Here is a 13,557-nt window from a genome sequence, read left to right as displayed (position 1 = left end):
AAGGAACTTCTCACGCCTTTCCCCCTTCCCTTCAACCATAGTAAATGAACTGAAAAATTCATACATATACATCAATATACTTGTGAGTATATAATGAATTCGAACACTTCCTGAAGTTCAAATTGACAGACTGACTCGTGACAAAAAAAAGAAATGATTCCGTTTCGAGGAACGGTACTAATTTAGTCTACGCTTCGTCACAACTGGGTTATTTTACGTCGCCATATTTGTGAGTCACACAAAAAGTATATCCGCTTTGCGTGAGTCCCACTGCACTACGTATAAGCCGAAGAACGCGGATGTATTATAACTGTTGTATTTTAAAACTCAATGGCAACAGTAGTGTGACTAAGCGGGAACCTTGGGGTAAGCCGTGAACTTAGTGGCTATAGACAACCACAGTTGTTTTAAATGAGCAATCCATATCCACGGAGAACAATATGAGTGTCCAATAGTACAGCCCTGAGGTGATGGATCACAAGCACGGTATGAGGTGTGAGCATCCATATCCACGGAGACCAATATGAGTGTCCAATAGTACAGCCCTGAGGTGATGGATCACAAGCAGAGTATGAGGTGTGAGCATCCATATCCACGGAGAACAATATGAGTGTCCAATAGTACAGCCCTGAGGTGATGGATCACAAGCACAGTATGAGGTGTGAGCATCCATATCCACGGAGAACAATATGAGTGTCCAATAGTACAGCCCTGAGGTGATGGATCACAAGCACAGTATGAGGTGTGAGCATCCATATCCACGGAGAACAATATGAGTGTCCAATAATACAGCCCTGAGGTAATGGATCACAAGCACAGTATGAGGTGTGAGCATCCACATCGCACCTGCACGACTCTCACTAACACGGCGAAAGTGATTCAACGAGACAAAATAATCACTGCATCGTCGTTCAGTTCACTTTCCAATTAGGATGCCTACAAGCAAATCCAGTTAGAGATTTATTTGTCAGAAACCTCAACCATCACATGTCGCTATAGCTCGACATCCTTTCGTAACACACGTTATTCTGGGCTGCTCAAATACCAATCTTTTAAAAAGAGTATAACGTGTTTAAAAGTCCCAAAGATTGAAATCGGTGCTTTGCCGGTTTTATAAAGTAAAACAAGCCCACGCCAATACCATTATAATATACACTCGTGTAGACATCATTTCTATCATCCACCTTACGGTTCGAACCTCACATCATCTCCAGGAATAGAACTTTCAAACTAAATATAAATAGTTAAAAGTGTAGAAACTTCAACATTCTACAAACAATTACAGGAATGGGCTGGATCAAAGTTGGGCATCCTATTGAGGACCACAAAAAAGAGGTAATGATGCAGATATATTTTGAACATAGTATTCGCTACAATCGTGGAACGAGAGTCAAATCCAATGGATGCCGACTAGTCAGTTCTTCCAACATCTAAGAGTTACACAGAGGTATAATGTTAGCCAGTTTTAAGCGTTCAGGAGATAAATTATACTGCCACTTGTATAAGTCGCAATACAATTTCACTTTTGAGGTAAATTTAATATAATATACATCATAAACATCATAATTATTCCAAATAAACTATGAAGTTCTAAGTGATGTTAACATGTACTCGATACGTAACTGAATTGAAATGAAAAAATTACTATACCGTAACTAAAATCTGTTAGTGAATCTCTTGAAGTTATATTTCATTGAACAGTACCAAACATACTGGAATTAAATTAAAACCTACTTTTACAAGGCAGCTGAGGTGAAAGTATTTTTTTTTTTTTAATAAATATGTTCTGTATATGAAAGAGATTTTGGCGATGTTTTATGCTCGTTCCGACCTGACCCCTTGACACCAATCAGAGAGGAAAAGGCAGGCCTAGCCCTTTCCGACAATTTGGCTCGGTAATCGATGAAGAAATGTGAAAAGTCGCCGTAGGCACGTATAAGCTGGGGCTGTAAACGGCGGTGACATCATCAGCAAAGGAAAGTCTCATCAAATGCAATAACGTGGTTTTACGGCAATTTGCGGGGTTGGGAGACAGCTGCATATTCCGACCACAGCCATAGGAGAATGTACGCTGGAAGATGATATACCACAAGGTAGAAAAATGGAATGTTTTGTTGGAGACGATGTGGTCACTGTTTGCAGGCTTGGAGTAGGCACTCGTGACGTCATCCAGACACTCTGGGGCCAAGCATGTTCTCCAGACGGACGTATTAGATACGTTAAATGTAAGCATGGTCGCTGGTCCATTCCCCTTAAAAGCTGGAGAAGACTGTTTAATACTCACAAAGCATAGGTTAATACTCACAAGCTGGGCTCGGTACGGATATTCAGTATTTCTAAAATACTTTTCCTCATATAATCAATATTTATTTATTAAATTTATATAACCTGACATAAGTACCGCATGTATTTAAAGGATAGAATATGTGTTCTATATATTTGTATATGAAGTTATAATACCAAAGAGGGTTTATCATTAATTTTTTTATTTATAACTTATGAAAGTGTGTAGCCTCCAGCCTCGTCTTTACAGGCTGTAAGATAACCATCTGACACTTGAAGGGTTAACTGTTTAATTTGAATTAAAGTTAATCACAACTAAAACATAACACCCTGATTGTTGTACATTCTTAAAATTAAATACCAAATGAATTACCAAAAACATTTTCAATTTAGATGATTACACCAATTATTTACAAGTTAATCCATTCTGAAGACAAAGTTAGCAGGTTTGATAATTTCCATTATCATTATTAGTGAATGACTCCATTACAAGATCGCTTGGCGAATTTAAGTGCACGGTTTCTGTTGTTGACCGTCACAAACAAATCGTTTTCCACCCGTAATAAACGTTGCCAGGCAGTTCTGCCTCTTAGAATTTGGCGACTAGAATTTTCAACTTGTGTATAGGCCTTAATAAGTCGTCTTTATTTGGAACATCGCCGGAAACATCAATTTCGTCCACAAACTGCACGGCGTGAATCAGTGCCTCCGCGAAAGCTCACTCACAAACACCGTGACCGATCATGAGATGCCCCCTCTGACCCTCACCTGATGCTAATGTATGTTAACTCATGGATCTCCGCTGTGTGTTTTGTTCCGGCACGCCTCCCTTTATCGGTCCAAGGCTTGGACGAATTTATTACTCCGAGGACGTGTTTACTAACAGGCCTCATTTAAATTGCCAACAAACTAGAAGTAAAATCTCTTTGTTACAAACAACGTAGGCTTGTTACACTGCGTAAAATCTACCCACTTAAAAACATAATTTAACATAGTTAAATACCCTTTTATACTTAAAAGAGCGTTGGATATAAATTCGTTTAACTAAATTTTAATACGGTTTAACAATTTTACAATCAAGTATAAGAATCCAACGTATCTCTTTGCAATAAAATTGAAGAGCCGATTGTTTTACTGGTCTCACTACTTTCTGCAGTAAAAGTGCAGCTTGAAAATGTCCTGGAAGTTCCAACCATTCTCACGCGCAGTCCGTAATTAATTCACCTTGTGGGATTCAATTACTCGCGAGTAATAACGGCCATTACTCTCTGCTTTAGTAGTTTTCATCCACCGATTGTCATAGTCTCGTAATTAATTGCGTACAAAGAATATGTCTTCACTATCGCCTTGTCAGGATCGTTGTCAGCATTAAGTCAGCAGTAAATAAAATATACAAATTTGCATTGTCTGGGCGATATAGCTCAAAGCATTGCAACATTCTGATTTTAACTTGAACATTCGTATGAATATATCCAAGTTTGACAAAATATGAGTAATGTATTACATATTTACAAATATAGTTACATTACTGACAAACTTTGAGTACCGCCACAGTGAAGTACTCTGGGCTTCACCGGGATTACGTGCAAAATTCCAAGTCTATAGCTCATTGCATGCTATAGCTGTCATAAGGACAGACAAATAAACAGGAAATCATATAGAAATCATTTTTACATCTCCCGGCTGAAAAATCATAAATTGTTCCAATTTAGTAATAGGCTTAAATAACTCTTGGCAGGGCATGAACCATCATAGATCGCATTCATGTATTCGCAAAAATGAAGTTTCATAAAATATCTCAAATATAATTTAAAATTAAATTTACATTTTCATAATTAGGGTACATGTATTTTACTACGTCACACGTTAAAATGCCATACGATTGTACTCAACTAGTTTACAAATTTATTTATTCTGCTATTTTCTCGTTATCATCATGGTTATCCATAAGACCAATGAAAACCATTTTGTTGATGCTCAGCCAAATGGCATAAAGAGACACGCACCATCATCGAACTAGGTTTTTCCTATATATAGAAGTGAAGCTTCGTGAAGATATTTGCCAGCACCTCAAGCGATAGGCTTCACTAACGCTTAGCTAATAAAGTAATACTTTATAAACTTAGATTTTAATCATGAGAAAGAGAGTATTTATTTATTGTATGTTTTCCAAACCTCCAAGTCAAAACATGTCTATATACTAAAAGTTACGTTTAGTTTTGGTCAAATATTTAAAAACCATTTATAGACTGAAGACTTCGGATTCAGTATACATTCCATCTTGAACATTTTTGCATAGGTCAAGCTCTTATCTAGTAATAAGGATTTGACCTATTACAAACATGTCCATTCCTTTCCGGACTCGCATGAATATCCATTACCAGAACGTTGTCGGTGGCCCGTAAAGTATTGCGCAAATATCGCGTTACAGTGAGATAATGTATAAACGAATTAACATAATTCAGAACAAGTATGGACACGGTCTGCAAACTGGACTCGTCGGGTCTTCCGCCATAAAAAGATTCGTGCATTGATTCTTAACCGGTTTTCCGACTTTACTGCCGCCTTACCGGTCACCGGCCTCACCTGTTTATATGTCAGTATGTCACCGGTCTGGGTTACGTTACGTCGGTATGTCACCGCACACTACTGTTAGTTATGTCACACTCGCGCGGTTTACTGCAGCGCGGTGCAGCGTTCCTCAATAAACTACTGCCGTTGAGTACACGAGCATCAATAAAGTACTGCCGTTGAGTACACAAGCAAGGAGTCGACAAGTCCACGTTATGACCGCGGAAATTTCAGTGAAAGTGTATAGGAACAAGGCTCCACGGGAGGTACAGCACAGTTACGACGAGACTTGGATGCCGATTGTATTTCAAAGTTTGTGTAACTATAACAAGACCATTTGTTCAAGAGCTTACTGATAATGCATTATGCAAAGAATAACACGATTTCGGACATTTACCACCGATGTGTTATTCAATGAAGTGTCATGTTTGTTCGGTGTAATTAATGTCAACAAATGTGTTTTGGTAGATCAACGCGCATTGCCACCAACACCGAGATATCAACAATTATAAAATATTAGTTACTGGTCTGATAGTGCTGAGTGTTGACTATACAATAGATGCTGAAGTTTGATTAATTTGTCACGATAATATATCGAGATTCGAGCGCAACAAATATATCAGAGTTAAAAAAACATAAACGTTGCTTTTTCTGGCAATTCACATGATAGAATTCAAAGTGGTCGTTTTAAAAATGCAATAGTTTACTCCCATTTCATTCTATCACCAAAGTCTTTGAAAAGTCTGATCATCTCGTAAATCTATGCCAATGAATGCATTTATTTAACTTGAGCAATCACTGAATAAATCAGAATTTTTATTTAGTAATAAAGGTGGTATTTAGTAGAATGTCGGCCGAAAAGTGGTATCATTGAACTATTCCAACCACACGAGAAAGAAAATTCGACTTCAATTAATCTAACTGAAAAGCGGGATTAAACATGAAGTATTGAAAACTTAAAAGTTGAACTGCAAGGTCGAGCGAAACCAGAGCGAGTGATGAAGATCTCGTGACTGGTGTTACGTCGTTCCACCATCCATAGGCCAAATAATGTGCCCAGTTACCGTATCTAGCTGTGATTATCCTGGCCAGAACCATCTTGATTACAACGGCAAATCAGGTAAGAATGTCACGGCCACCAATCACTCAGGAGTCACTAAAAAATGTTGACGATGTATGTCAGGATCAGGTGGTGACGAAATACGTTGCTGGAACGTTTCTTATCTCTCTCAAAGAAATTGTAATTGGCAACACCAAATCAATGTTTCCGGTAAGCCAATAATCTTCTGTTTTATGATGGCTGAGCGGTCTAAGTAATTCCCTAAAAATACCCCTTACAAAAGGCAATAATCATTCTTAAAATTAGTAATACATCCGTTGGATCAATGGAGACTTGCTGTATATGTGGGAAGTGGCCTGTGATATATGCCTCTACTCATGTTGTAACACTGTGTCCGGCGACTGTGGAGGTGGCCATTGGAAGGGATTACAATGCGAGTTGGCGAGAAAAAGCCTTGAGATCTCGGGTTCCTCGTGCCTTTGAAGGCGAAGAGTGAGGGTCGAGCAAGGTCATCAGAGAACATGGACGTGTGTTAGTGCATAGTCTACAGAACAAAGCATTGAGAATGAAGATGCACGTAATGTAAAAGAGTGTGAATAATCGATGAATATCTTCTATAATATGCTAAAGCAAACGCACAATTAAAATAATTTATTAAGGACCCGACTCCTTATCCAGCCGTCGGTCTGTGCGACAGCTTTTGACAAGATGATCCTGGACTCTTGAAACTGAACACAAATGTTTCTTTCCGTCAAGGGTAGCACCCTATTGATTTTGGGGTAAAATTTTTAAAGGGTGGAATTTGAAGAACGTCTATCTGTCCGTCTATGGAATAAGTCTTCCGATACATTCTATCAATATCTCTTTCATACTCAATTGTATCGGTTTATTACATTTTATCGTTTAAACTGGTTATGTTTCAACAGAATAAAATTCTTATCCTTAGAAACAAAAAAATAAGAACTTTTGCCATCCTCACGTGCGAGTCAGAGACACACTCCACGGGAGGGAACAACATTAACAATCCTCGGACATTTCCTTGTCAGGCGTGGAAAATCTATAACTAGCTTCCAGGCACGGTGAAAGCCCTTAACAAAGCCCTACTTGGATGACCTGATAAAATTGTGGGGAAAATCACTTAGGAACTTCCTTCGATAAGGATTTTTGGTCACGTTTAAGGACGTTCCAATTCGACGTGTTGGTGGAGTACAACATCAAGGGCGAGTAATCGGGATTATTCATTTTAAGTCATAACCCTTTAAGATAAGTTCATTGAGGACAGAAAAAATAGAAACATTTTTATACAACCCACGAGGAAATGCATAAAGTAGGAAACATTTAAATTCGATTACTTTTTAAACACAAGTGGTTTAAGATGAATGTGTGATTAAAAAATTAAACAAAGTTTAATACATGGGTTATAGTTTTTTTTAAATAACTGAAGAAAATAACGATGAAACTAAATATTTCAGAAATTACCTTTTTAATGAACGAAAAACATTCTGAATCATCATGCATATAAAAATAAAATGTAATTAAATGACGTTTTATTTTACTCGGCTAAGCCAGGACTACAGAGCCTTCTCTAGAACTTTACCTGATTCTAACAATTAGCATTTATCGGTGTTTGCATGTTTTGCGCATTATACAGGTAAAGGTTTTGTAGAATGGATCATGCCAAAATAAGTTTTATAAATTAGTGTAGATTCTGTAAAATAAGTTTGGAAAATGTTTTTATTTATGTTGCTGTTAATAATCGTGAAAATTATCAAGTATCGTGGTGTATTGTAACTAAAAATGTGAGTTTATTGGGGATTTCAATAGTAAATCGTAAAGAGTTGGTTTTAACAATGAAAAAAATAGGTAAAAATGTATTTTCTAATAAAGCTTGTCAACAGATTTATATTTACATATTAATTTTAAAAATGTGTTTTATATTGACTTAAATAATACCATAAGTACTTTCTAACACACAATCAGTTCCTTATGTTGGTAAGGGGGGAGGGCAAAAGCTAGTGATCTAGCGACAGATAAGGTTTGTGTGTTCCGCAAAATATGTAATAATTTAAAATATTTATTTATTAAAATCGTGCACAACAAAACAGATTTAACAAATTATAAGAGTTTATAACATTCATTCAAACTCTATTACTATTCATCATATATAAAGATGTTAGCTATTTTACATATTATGTCACTTTTAAGCTTTTTAAGTAAGCATATACATATTTCGACCAGTATACAATATTTTATGCATTTTGTAGCTTAGCATAACTTGTTTGTTTTTTTTTTTCAGATAAATGTGTTTATCTCAAAATACAAATTTCCTCGATGAAGTAAATAAACTAAACATACAAAACTTACAAAACACAAGATAAAACAATATTAAATTGATAATAAAAATAATTAAACGACCTTTGACCTTTTCCTTCAAAGGAAGGGCTAGAGCGTCCTAATTAATGTTATGTTATCCTTTGTTATCACCTATTATATATGAGTTTTTAAACAAAATAGAAATACGATTCTAATTAATAAAATTACCGAGGTGCTTTAAAAAGACTTACACATGAAGTTTGTAGATTCATCGTTAGGACAAAAATACGTTGAAACTACAATTCTGAATAAACTGGGAAGAACGTGCGGTTAAATATTTGTGCGGTGTGTAACGCTGAAGATATCACCATCCCAGATCATAGCCCGACCACAAGAAAGGTGCAGGAAACGCAGGAGGTGTAACGGAGGCGTAAACACGTTTATTGTTTGGAACTCTGGAATGAGTACTCCAACCGAACAGATGATTTCCTGGTGTGTACGATAACCGTTACAGACCATGACAGAGCGTCGAGAGAGGCGAGGCGGCACCATGTGTAGCGGGCGATGGCGATGACACGGACCACTACGGGCAGGAAGACCGCGGGAAAGTGACGGTAATGAGTGACTACTCACAGATTGACGGCTGCCTATCACGATACTGTACCACATGTACCTCATTCTGCACTTAACCTCCTCGCACATTCGCCCTGGGGCACTTTCACCATACGTGGAAACGCGACTTTCCTCTTTCTTCATTTCGAGACAAATCGATCTGAAATGTTCATGTTTTGGGAGCAATGTATGCAAACCCTATCTAAACAATGTTCATATTATATTGTTCGAATTAAAATCAGATGAGATGTCAAAACTTTACTTAAATATATCGACAATGATTTACTTGTTAAATATTCTTCTGGTTGGAACTCTACATTCAGCACTGCCAAAAACAATGTGTTGCCATTTCAAAATTTTTCAAAATAGAAGGAACCAATAAAACAGAATATCGCAGAAACCGACAGGACGTAACGAAAATCCTACCAACCAAATCACGTGTGTTAATATGCTACACGATAAAATGCCATGCGGTTGTATTCAGTTAGTTACATTTTTATTCTGTAAAATATCTCGTTGTCATTATAGTTGAACCGATGTAAAAATTTGTTTTTTTTTTGTACATTTTTACCTTTTGACTCCAATATTAACGGAATTCTTTCTTGGGCCAAAAGTAAGCTATGTGCCATGCCTTTAATAAGTATCAAGCCTTTAGGACCTTTCTACCAAGGGTTACCGCACGGACGGAAAAACGAGACGATTTAAGTAAGGCGCTGTCAGGTCCACAATAAAACAATATTGAAGAAATACTTATGTATAGTATTGTTATTGATCAGCAGCAAAATCGATTTGGAAAAGCTTAAAAATGTTTACTCGTGCGGAAAGACATTATATTACAGTTGTTGTTAGGCCTATATTACTATTGTGGATATGAAGGCAATTACGGAACCCCAAATCTAATTGGTTCACTCTTCACAGGATATAACAATTAAGTGTTTAACCACATAATTGTTTCACCTTGAAAAATTTGACTTGTTTCATTAGAAATCTGTTTCAGCAAAATAACCTTGAGTTTTACAACATAAGAACAATATTCTCACACATCTTTGCGCCATTATTTTCGACTGTAGCGTTATGGGACTGAGAGAAGAAGTCTCATTTCAAAGATTGAATTAATACACGTCCAAACTCTTTTTAGTTTTTCCTCTAAAGTGTATACTTTTGTAGTATTTAAACGATATAGTTCCGAAAACTTGAGATTTTTTCTGTATGACTTTCAAATTTTCCACAAAAACGTAAGGATGCGTATATATTTAAAATGGCACATCTCACACAATTCTAGGACTAAAGCAAGATCGTAAACGTGCATGAGGTTTAACATTGTTCATAAGGGACTACAATCAAAATGGCCGCCATTATAACCGGCTCCGTAGTCACTGTTTAGTCAGTTGGTTGGGTTTGTTGAAGTAATAGTGGTGGGTAGGTTTTGAATTAATCGTGTTTACAAACCAGATAGAGCATGAGTGTATAACCTATTATATACTACAGTTTTACGATGCGGTGAAAGGTTACTGTAGATCGTTAATAAACGACGGGAGATGACGCGACTATGCCGGTGAAGGCTATAAAATTACATTAGCCCGATATGTAAATGAGTGATGATGTTACATACACACTTGTCTCTTCCTGCTGTTATCGTGTTGGCTGTGACTCTGCATCTACTGTACTGGTGACTCTGTTACGCTGCAATCTCGGACCAATGCCGTTTGTTCAAAATATGGATATGGTACCAAAATTTAGAATTCATCAATTCTATTTCATCAATTCGGCCAATAGATACTTTTGCCTGGGATGACTACCAAATAAGGTTCAGTTTTACTGTAATATGTACTCCTTATAATTTTGAAAAACAAAAGTATTTCACAAATGTTAGGTCTGTTAACAGTTTATATTTCGTAGCGCTTGAACAATTATCTTTTATTTAACGAATTATTGGATCGACAGAAAACTGTACTTCTTATGAGACATCTTCCTTGCGATCTGTAATCGTGATTGTAAACGAGGTAAAACAGTTTTATTTCAATATGAGGTGTGATATAAAAATATGAAAATGATTTTAATCTCACATCGTAGTTGTTTCCACAGTTTATATCAATGGTGAAAGATTTCAACCAGAATCATTTAGATGCTCATCTATGTTATTTTGTTTATCTTATAATGTGCATGGCTCTCTTTTATGAAAAATGTATTCATGCAGATCGCAGAGTGACATGTATCATTGAACGACGTAGAATCATATTGTATGCATTGCCCGATCAGAAACGATGCACCCTTTTATAGCAAGTTATTAGGCAGGCTACAAGAACTTATTTATAAAGAAAATGGTAGAAATGATCTGTGTATAATTTCCATACTATATTTGGCCTTCCAAGAATGCTTTGTCGCCGCAACGGAAAAACTTTAACGTCCACATAAACTGGCTACAAACGTCATAAGTTAAAAACGTATTTTATTCAACTTTAACATGTATTTGTCTTAATTTATAAACAAACACTCCAATAATTATGAAAATTTTGTTTTTGTGAGGCCTTTTGTATTCAAGAAACACAGCATCAGACCCACATAATTGAAATAAAATTTTGATTTCAGCTATGTTTGTCTGATGATGTGTGCATTGAACACGAAAGGCCTCACAAAAATAAAATTTCATAGTTATTGGAGCGTTTGCTTATAAATTAAGTATTTTATTCCAATAAAAAGAAACTGGTAGAATGCATATATTGTAATTTCAATATAAATTGTACTTGTACAACTGTAAAATATAAATTGTAATTGTTCCAGTACTTTAAAAGTGAAGCAAAACATAACTTCATAGTACAACGCTCCTACCACTACCATGATGGCTGTACGTTATTTTATTATTGTTACTCCGTGATAATTTATGCGTGTATTTTAATTTGACACCATTCTCAAAATATATACCTATAGAGTCTTTTAATTATTGGAGAGTCAGTTGTTGCAGGAAGCGTGTGGCGTACAACTTAGCGCCAAAATTTGTAAATTTGCAACATTTTGGATTCACTAGGTCTTCTTTATAGTCTCGAGAAGTCCTAAACATTATAGGAACTAGTTCTCTCGGTAGGCAACGAGACTGACAATGTAGACGTTTCTTTTTGACACACCAGAAAAAAGCAAAATAACGATGCTTCCAATATATATCACTTGATTTTCAAGTGAATACATTATAACACGTCGACACGAACGCCGATCTCGCTAAAGTTAAGGCTCTTGATTACGATATCCACAATAGAGGGCCAATTCGTCTCGCTTTAGAAATATATTTGTCAATTTAGTTAAACGACAACGATGTGCCGACTAAGCTCGAATTTTAAATTCCGGATTTATATTTCTTGTTACGAGGCACTCACCGATGAGGTCGGATATGGAGAGAACTGTTTATATTCATAACGGTTCATTAAATCAATGTACATTAATTTCACAATGCCAAAAACAAAACAAAACTTAAAATGATGGAAAAAAAGAACAAATATAGCTTCGTTTCCCGTATTTTTTTAAATAGAATTAAAATACTTTCTTTAAATTAATTGATCTATTAATACCACCAAATGACAATTTTGGCTTAAACACCCATTGGTATATTAATAATGGTTATATTAATGTTGTTATTAATTCAATTAATTTAAAGAAAGTGTTTTAATTTTCATTTAGATAAAAAGGGAAACGAGTTTATATTTTTGCTTTTTCCATAATTTTAAAATTTTGTTTTGTAGAACCTAATTTCTATTACAACAAAATTTACTATACCTATTCAAGAAATTGCAAAACCACACGCAATAAAATAGGTATCGCATTAAAAAAAGACCTTAGCTCACTAATGAAATTATCTTGCTTGTTATTGTAAAAGTACTCAATGTAGTTGTATTCGTTACGATTACGGGTTAAAACATCAATCTCAAAACACCAGTAACTAATTTTTATTTTATATAAGTTTATAAATGAACAGAAAACGAGATATTATGGTACACGTCCAAACGAGGAAGCCCATCACATCAGTCAGTCAGTCAGTCCACGGACAAGGCAGTCAGTCGACCTGGACCGCCGGTGTCGTCATAGCCAACCTTGCCCGTGACCTGCGCTAGTGACATAACCGTCAGTGTACCGTGGAGCGGCGCTGCGGCGTGGTGCTGCGGTGGAGGTCAGTAAAAGTAAACAATCAGCGAGCGTTCTTTCTCTTCCGCATCGTATATCCGTACCGTTCAGCGGCAACGGCTGCCCGCCGTCTAATAGTGGTTTGAGTGCCCTGTTTCCAGTTACGTGGACAACAATACCTAGGAAACAGTCGGATCACGCCACCGCCACATGTCCTGGTATAATAAATACCTCACTCTATTCTACATACATACATACATACATACAGTGTGTTCAAGTACTACTGCGTTACAATGACGATTTTTAGCTCAAACTTTACCCAAAATAAGAGTACGCTTTAATTAATTTTTACCTCCTCCGATAAAAGTATTCATATCGGCATCGAATCACTTGTAAATATGACCAAACATTATTGTTTACCCTCAAAACTCTGCATGTACTATAATATAATTTCAATGCTAACAGAATAATTAAGGCTGTATTCATGAACTCAGAGTTAGCTATTTCCTTGTGCGCCAAGGGTCTGAATATAAGAATAAATAAGTTGAGATGGACAAAATTGATGATAAATGGCTCATACCGTTTAAGCATAATGCACCTGTGTACCC

General features: G+C 36.2%; 2 protein-coding genes across 3 annotated transcripts in view; one reads left to right on the top strand and one right to left on the bottom strand.

Moving 5' to 3' along the window:
• The window catches only part of LOC124359950 (coiled-coil domain-containing protein AGAP005037), a 560,570-nt gene that overhangs the window by 143,365 nt on the left and 403,648 nt on the right, over nt 1–13,557 (bottom strand).
• The window catches only part of LOC124359951, a 31,749-nt gene that overhangs the window by 5,846 nt on the left and 12,346 nt on the right, over nt 1–13,557 (top strand). Inside the window, exon 1 of one of the 2 annotated variants that reach the window (XM_046813145.1) lies at nt 12,980–13,167. The exons of the other annotated variant lie outside the window; for it this stretch is intronic. The gene's annotated coding sequence lies outside the window, so the exon portion shown is untranslated. Of the gene's footprint in view, nt 1–12,979; nt 13,168–13,557 lie in introns of those variants that run through there. 2 annotated transcript variants of the gene reach the window in all.

Source organism: Homalodisca vitripennis, chromosome 4, assembly GCF_021130785.1.
Source record: "Homalodisca vitripennis isolate AUS2020 chromosome 4, UT_GWSS_2.1, whole genome shotgun sequence".
Taxonomy (NCBI): domain Eukaryota; kingdom Metazoa; phylum Arthropoda; class Insecta; order Hemiptera; family Cicadellidae; genus Homalodisca; species Homalodisca vitripennis.
Note: the sequence above shows the minus strand (reverse complement) of the source record. Positions and strands in the feature narration are given on the sequence as shown.